The sequence below is a fragment of the Gadus chalcogrammus genome, chromosome 23 (assembly GCF_026213295.1).
Source record: "Gadus chalcogrammus isolate NIFS_2021 chromosome 23, NIFS_Gcha_1.0, whole genome shotgun sequence".
NCBI classification, from domain to species: Eukaryota; Metazoa; Chordata; class Actinopteri; order Gadiformes; family Gadidae; genus Gadus; species Gadus chalcogrammus.
The window spans coordinates 9,133,477-9,140,328 of record NC_079434.1 but is presented as its reverse complement, the minus strand read 5'-3'; positions in this window follow the sequence as shown (position 1 = coordinate 9,140,328).

The window sequence follows — 6,852 nt, the reverse complement described above, 5'->3', positions numbered from 1 at the left end:
GCAGGTTATCTGAGGGCCGGTTGTGTTTTTGACACAATAGAGTTAAAAAAACCTCTGAGGACCCGAGGGTTTCCTTGCAGGGTACTCTGGGGACCATTGTGTGTTTGATTTCTACAGACAGGCAGGTGTTTGGAGGACCATTTCATACAACCAGCTGGTCCAGGGGCCTTCGAGTGATCTGAGGGGCCTCCAGCCGGGTGTGTTTTGCTGTGTTTTTTCTTCAAACTGCGTCTCCAAACACTTCCAGCCACGGACAGAGGCTGCGTCGTGAATTATTCAAGGTCTGACCCGTCGAGGGGAAAGGGTGGGGAGGGGTTGGTGTCTAAAAGTCAATACATCAGCTCTTCAGAAAGTACTTCAATGAGCCATATCCCAACCACAAAAACACATGAAAGGGAGTACAAGCAGAAACAACCTCTTGGATGATTTCTGAACCCCCCCCCCCCCCTCCCCCCACCCCATCACCCTCCTGCCTCTCTATCAACATCTCCCCCCAGCCACCACCACCAAGCCCATATCGCCTCCACCCTCACGGGCATTCACCTGAACGATTTTTACGTGAGGTGCACCACTGCAAACACAAACAGTCACAGAGATACCTTCTATTTTAGCACTAAAATATAGCTGGGCTGTGGATCTCTAACGCTTGACATGTCTATCTCTCACAGACAGACATAAACAGATTGATATATACATAGATAAGACCCACAGACAGAAATACATAAACAGAAATTCCACCTGTCTATCTTGTTTGTCTGTCTGTCTGACTACAATATTTATCTTTGCACTACTGTCAAGTCCAGAAATGGTATGTTGGTGTGTAAATGTTAGTAAAGAGAATCTAGTTCTAAAGACAGCATTTCAGCGGCAATATCCAAGCGCTTGTGAAGAGGCCTCCTCTGATCTCCTTCTGGATCCCCTGATCACTAGCCTTGCTAACACGCGGCAGCTCCATCCGTCCTGTCCCTCCTTCCCCATATGGGATGAGGAATCCCCAGCCTCTAGTCTCTACCCCTGAGGGACCCCCACCAAAGGCTCTCAGGAGGGAGCCGATGAGCGACACAACCCCCAGCTCCCGGCTCAGTTTCCTGGTAGCACTTGCTTGTATAACGTCCCGTTCTGTCAACCCGCATCATGCTCATCTCCACCACAGCGCGGCTCCCAGCCGCTCTCCCACACCTCCCCCAGCCCCCTGTAGCGGCGGACGCTCCGTGTTGCGATGCTAGCGATATGGGAGCAGATGCTATCGTGGCCTGACCCGTGGTGGGGCTAGCGGTACTCCATAGCGCTTTCCTGTTTGCTCTGAGTGGCGGTTGGAATGCCTGTGTCCTAGCTTAGTGTAGCGGGGCGTAATGCAACCGCCTCCTCCGTGTAATTACCCAAGGAGAGCCTGTCGGTCTCACTAGGAATGATTTCGCTTTCAAGTCATTTCCGGTTTTAGGTTGTACAATAACTTTTTGTACAATAACTCCTTGACAGCCAAGTTCTTGAAAATAACAAAAGACGTCTTCCGCTGTGCAGACTACGAGCACATCCGGCCATGGCCTGCCTACTTCTTCTTCATCTTTTTCATCTTCTGTTGAGTTGTAAGGCGAATTGCAGACATAAGTGTTGTATTACTGTCGTTGGCTGTACTGTCCCTGAGCCCAGCTTTACCAGCATCACTACGCCATGTGTGAAGGGGTGATGGACAAATGTTCCACAATGTTCTGAAAAGGGAATATCACTAGCGTTGCCTGAAAGGTTATCCAAGGATTTAGCAATGTGGGGAAAAAGGCTTATGATGGCTAACCTGTACAACAGCGCCACTGGATTAGTCTGATTGGCTAATCTCACCGACTGTTGACCTATGCATTGTTCATGAAATATACACGAAAAAGTTTGTGCGTTTGTGTTACGACAATATTCAAATTCGAGTCGTTGAATTAAAGATTGTGCTGACATGTTATTAGTTATTTATATGCATTGGATATAATTTCCTGAGGGGCCTCAGCGCAAGCAGGAGAGAGTAGGAGAACCATCCTTTACATTGGAAAGAAACCACCTAATTAGTACCTCAACAATAACTTTCCTGTTAAAATACCAAATAAAGTACTGTGATTTACTTTTCCTGTTCGCTTCAATGGCTGCCTTAATTCTAAGGGACATTGAGACTTTCGTTTTTCAATAATACCAATTAAGGTCCGACAGCAATGAGAATGAGCCTCTCCCACCAAGAGACCTTTTAAAATTGATTTGTTTTGGAAGAAAAAGGGACGACTTCCTGTGAGTTGAACAGCAAGAGCCTGTTAAAGCCTGCGAAAGCCGCCTAAACCCGGACCCAAATAACTTAATTGAATGTTTCGTCTGACCGGCCCCCGTATTTTTTCAGACTCGTCTCAATAAATCAGGACGGTCTGGGCGTAATAATGGCTTCCTGTGTGAGGAGCGTTTGTGAACTCGCTCGGTTTTAAACCAAGAATAACAACAACAACAACAACAGCGCTGTGCCTTCAGGGGGGTTGATGAAGAGACCATCCCAAATCTGCCAAACAGGAAGACAAACATAAACAGACGCATGCCAAGCCGATGCCACTGTGGCAATGAGATGGCAGCGCTAATAAAGGGAGTGATTTGTGAATATATCTGTTGGCCCTTGTCAGACGTCTCTTGAATGCAATGTGTAAAAGCACAGCGTAACAAGCATTCAACCGGACACTAAAAGCTAACAAACAAATAGCTAACAAAAACGGATATACACGAAAAACAGAGAAAATTTTATGCAAACACCAAAACAAATACCAAACAGCATCAAATCGAGAACGCACAAACCTTAACACACAAACGTACAAACAAGAAAATGCGAGCAAAAATTACAAACAAAAATGAACGAACATTAACATACAAACATACAAACCAGAATATACAAAATGGAACTTCAAAAAAGAACACACAAACAAGAGTTTACAAACATACGAACAAGAACCTATAAACCAGAACATACAAATAACAACATATAAACAAAATTTACAACAAATAAAAATACTCTCAAAAACAAAACCTTCATTCCAAAAACAACAAACAAAAAAATCGATGTCTGTGATTGGCCCGTGCATCACAGGGTAGGTAGAGGCCGGGGAGCCCGGTCATAAAGATAGATTAATTAATAATGAGATTCATTGAATGGGACTGCTTACTTCTCTAGGGGGGCAAACTAATGCAAATTGAGAGCCGCAGCAATCGCCTTAAGGGCTACAAAACAGAGCTGAGCAAACAGACATCTACTCTCATCTGTGGTACATCAAGAATATGGAAAACTGACGGAGTAAAATGTCTTATGCAATACTTCCTTAAAGCACGAGTGATCATAAAAGTGAAACCTTGATAAAGTTCATCATTCCTCATGCATTTTTTGTTAATTAGATTCTAGATTTTTCAAGATTCAAGCGTTTTATCCGACACAAGTATGCAGTGAAATGTATATTTAAAATGTAGGGTATAAACCGCTGTTACTGACTTGTATCCGAGAAACATGAATTCCCTCACCAAGGTAAATTGCCCCTCATGGTATGCATCTGTTTCACCATCATATTTCTTTACATATATATACATATCAATGCGTAGTAGCACTGAAACCAAATAGGAAAAGTAAGGAAATAGAGTGTTTATGAGTGTGTTCCTAAGAGACGGCCCTTTTTACTTGTTTAAACACGCACACCGGTATCACATGTCTGTCTCCACCAGTTCCATGACACGTGCGCTGATCTCTGTGACATCGTGACACCCCCGTGTCAGGGCTCAATGAGACGTAGTCGGGTGAGACGCCAAATCTGACAGCATGCATTAAAACAAACTGGCAGACTGCTGCTGCTTCTACTGCTACGGTTTCTCCACAAGCAGGGGCGTCCGACCAGAGCCCCCCCTCTCTCTCTCTCTCTCTCTCTCTCTCTCTCTCTCTCTCTCTCTCTCTCTCTCTCTCTCTCTCTCTCTCTCTCTCTCTCTCTCTCTCTAGTCAAACATGCTCACTCGACCACGCTAAAATCCACCCGGTTGGCTGTTGACAGGTTATGGAAGGCCTATTGTTTTCATTGAAAGGAATACAATGTTGTAATAATATTGGTTTAATAACGCCATTGCAACAGGTATATAGGAATTTCTGCAACAAATGTAAATTCTGTCCCTGGGGTAATACACAATCTCTTATAGATGTCGTCTATTTTGTTGCGCTAGCGGGCAGATGCCAAGCGGGGAACTGTAGAGGGGAAACCTAGTTTATTTAGGAGTTTCATAAGCCTACTGTTGCTGGTCTGGCCGGTGAGGGAGGGAGGGATGAGGGAGTGGGTTGTCCTGCTCGAAGCATGCAGGATTGATGTCAAAGTCGCGCCACTCGCTGAGCTCAGCTCATTTCCTTACTTCTTTACTGTACTGCTTAAAGCCAGCCAGATGGGCGACTTCATATAAAAACACTGCTGCAGACTTTTACTTTGAAATAGGGGTGCAACGATAAGTGGATTAATAGAGAAGTCAATCAAACCTAATATTGTTAATTTATTGTCATATGTTTTCTCATTTATCAAGTACAAATGTCGTTTGGTTTTCTTGGCTGCTTGTCAATTAAACACATTTAAGATAACACTTTGCAATCTGGTAACTTGTGATGGAATTTTCTGTTATTCAGTACATTTTATAGATTCAATTATTAATCGATTGATCAGAAAAATTATTGTGAGATAAATCAGCTATAAAGATAATTGTTAGTTCCAGCCGTACTTTGAGGACTGGAAACAGGAGGTAAACTTCCCCTAAAGGAAACTATTTAAACTGGACAAGAACCCATTTTGTTAACACTAAGTGAATTCTGTTGTCTGTTTAAAATAGTTAATACGGTCTTGCTTCATGTAGGATTGTAGAATGAAATATATTCAACTTAAAGTTTGAAAGAAGCGTGAAAACTTGGAAGTCCCCAGCAGAGAGACAGAGTTAAATCTTTACCCCACTGGGTGGAAAACCATGTCATAATGGAGCTTTATTTGGAGCTTACAAAAACTGAACTATCGACGCTCCCCCCCAGTTCTGTAACATATTTACATTTGAAAAACATTTATGAAGAAATAAAGTGATTATACATTGATCTTTCCCTCCACAAACTGGATGGCATAAACTGGCCAGGCCAGAGCTGTGAAAGTGTGTTTACAGCGTTTGAATATCGAGCCGAGACAAATTGTCCGAGGGCGTCACTTTACTCAGACGCTCAAACAGCAGGATGTTGTGGCAAGACAGCCCACACCCAGATCTGATATACTGAAACACATAAAAATATATTTCCCCGACTTATTGTGGGATCCACGAGATATACGACCCGTATCTTATCCCCGATTGTGTCACAAATACGCTTGCTTTGATTTAGACTGTGCTCTGTTGTTTCCCGCGGCTATGGCAACCCTCTGTCCAATGAGAGATCAGCCACACACACACACACACACACACAAACACACACCCACACCACAGTATGAGCCTAATTCCTCCTGGAGTCATTCAGAGGAAATGGGCTTGCGAGGACAGAGACGGGCCGGGACAACGCCGACGATGGCGATTAATGTGCAGAAAGAGCGGAACCGATGAAACGTAATTTAGCAGAACAAAATAGGACCGAAATAGAACAAAAAAAACAAGCGTGGAGGGGTTGGATTCATGGCAGAAGGTCCTGTCATGGCAGCTAGCTGGCAGTTAGCCGCTTCCTAGCCGAGTGCTAGAGGGATCCTAGCTCTGCCATCGATCGAAGCCAAGACCCGGACGTGCTTGACCCTCTGCCGTTGGGTTCCACTCAGACCTACATAAATAAGAGTGAATATGAATCGCCAAATTAAAATGTAAGTCGGAATTAAGTGGCTGTGATTGTTACTGATGGGACATGCGATTGGTTGACTGGTCTGATGGGTGGTCTTATGGGTAAATGACTAATTCCCTCCCATTTGAACAAACGTTAAGCAGGTGTTTTACGTGGTCAATAATACGTTTTTTTTTGCAAGTGCTGGAGTGCAGCCCAGTAGCCACTGCTGCCCAGCCTGGTGCCGCTGCCGGTCCCTGACCCACAGGTTGAGAAACGCAGTCCTAGCTGACCTTCAGCTAGCTACTAGCAGAATGCTAATAGGCTGCTCATCAGTCGACGACCAAGTGACTAGGAGCCAACCTCTAACTGCCAACTGCAAATCGACTACTAGCTGTTGACTTCTAACTCCTCTTACGGATATCCTGTTGTCCGTTTCCCTGCTTGTTAAATAAGCGACATGGTTGTTGAGCTGCTTGTTGTTTGATAATGGCTTTCTATAAAAGCCAATGCCAAAATTGACCATGGCTAATAATATACATTTTGTGCTTTTCCTTGCCCCAAAAGTCTGCTGGTAGCTACTATCATTATCAAGCTGTTCCCATCCGAGCCCAGAGAGCAACCGTCAATCAGAACCCACTGGTTCATTACACACAGACAACACTGCTAAAAGTGCTAATTGCTAATAAACAGTTACACTAAGGAGCCTTTAGAGAAACTTACTTTGCCAACCTTTCACCCTCAAACAAGAGAGATAAAAAAGGCATAAAGCGAACGCAGCTTAGCCTTGCACAATGTCATTTGGAATCCCGTCTTTAATAAAGTTTTAGTAGATTTGCTTTCTCGCCATGTTCTGAATTCATGAGTGATTTTGTCAGAGTAATCTCCTAGCAGGGTTTTTGGCTCTGAGCTTTTAGTGGAACCATGCAGAGGGTTTTTAGAGGCTTGGGCAGATTGTAAGATTAGTCCTTATATTCGCTCTCCTTAATAATTGATCAACTGCACCAAAGTCTCTGCTCTGTCTACTTTTCATTTACCAAACAGAA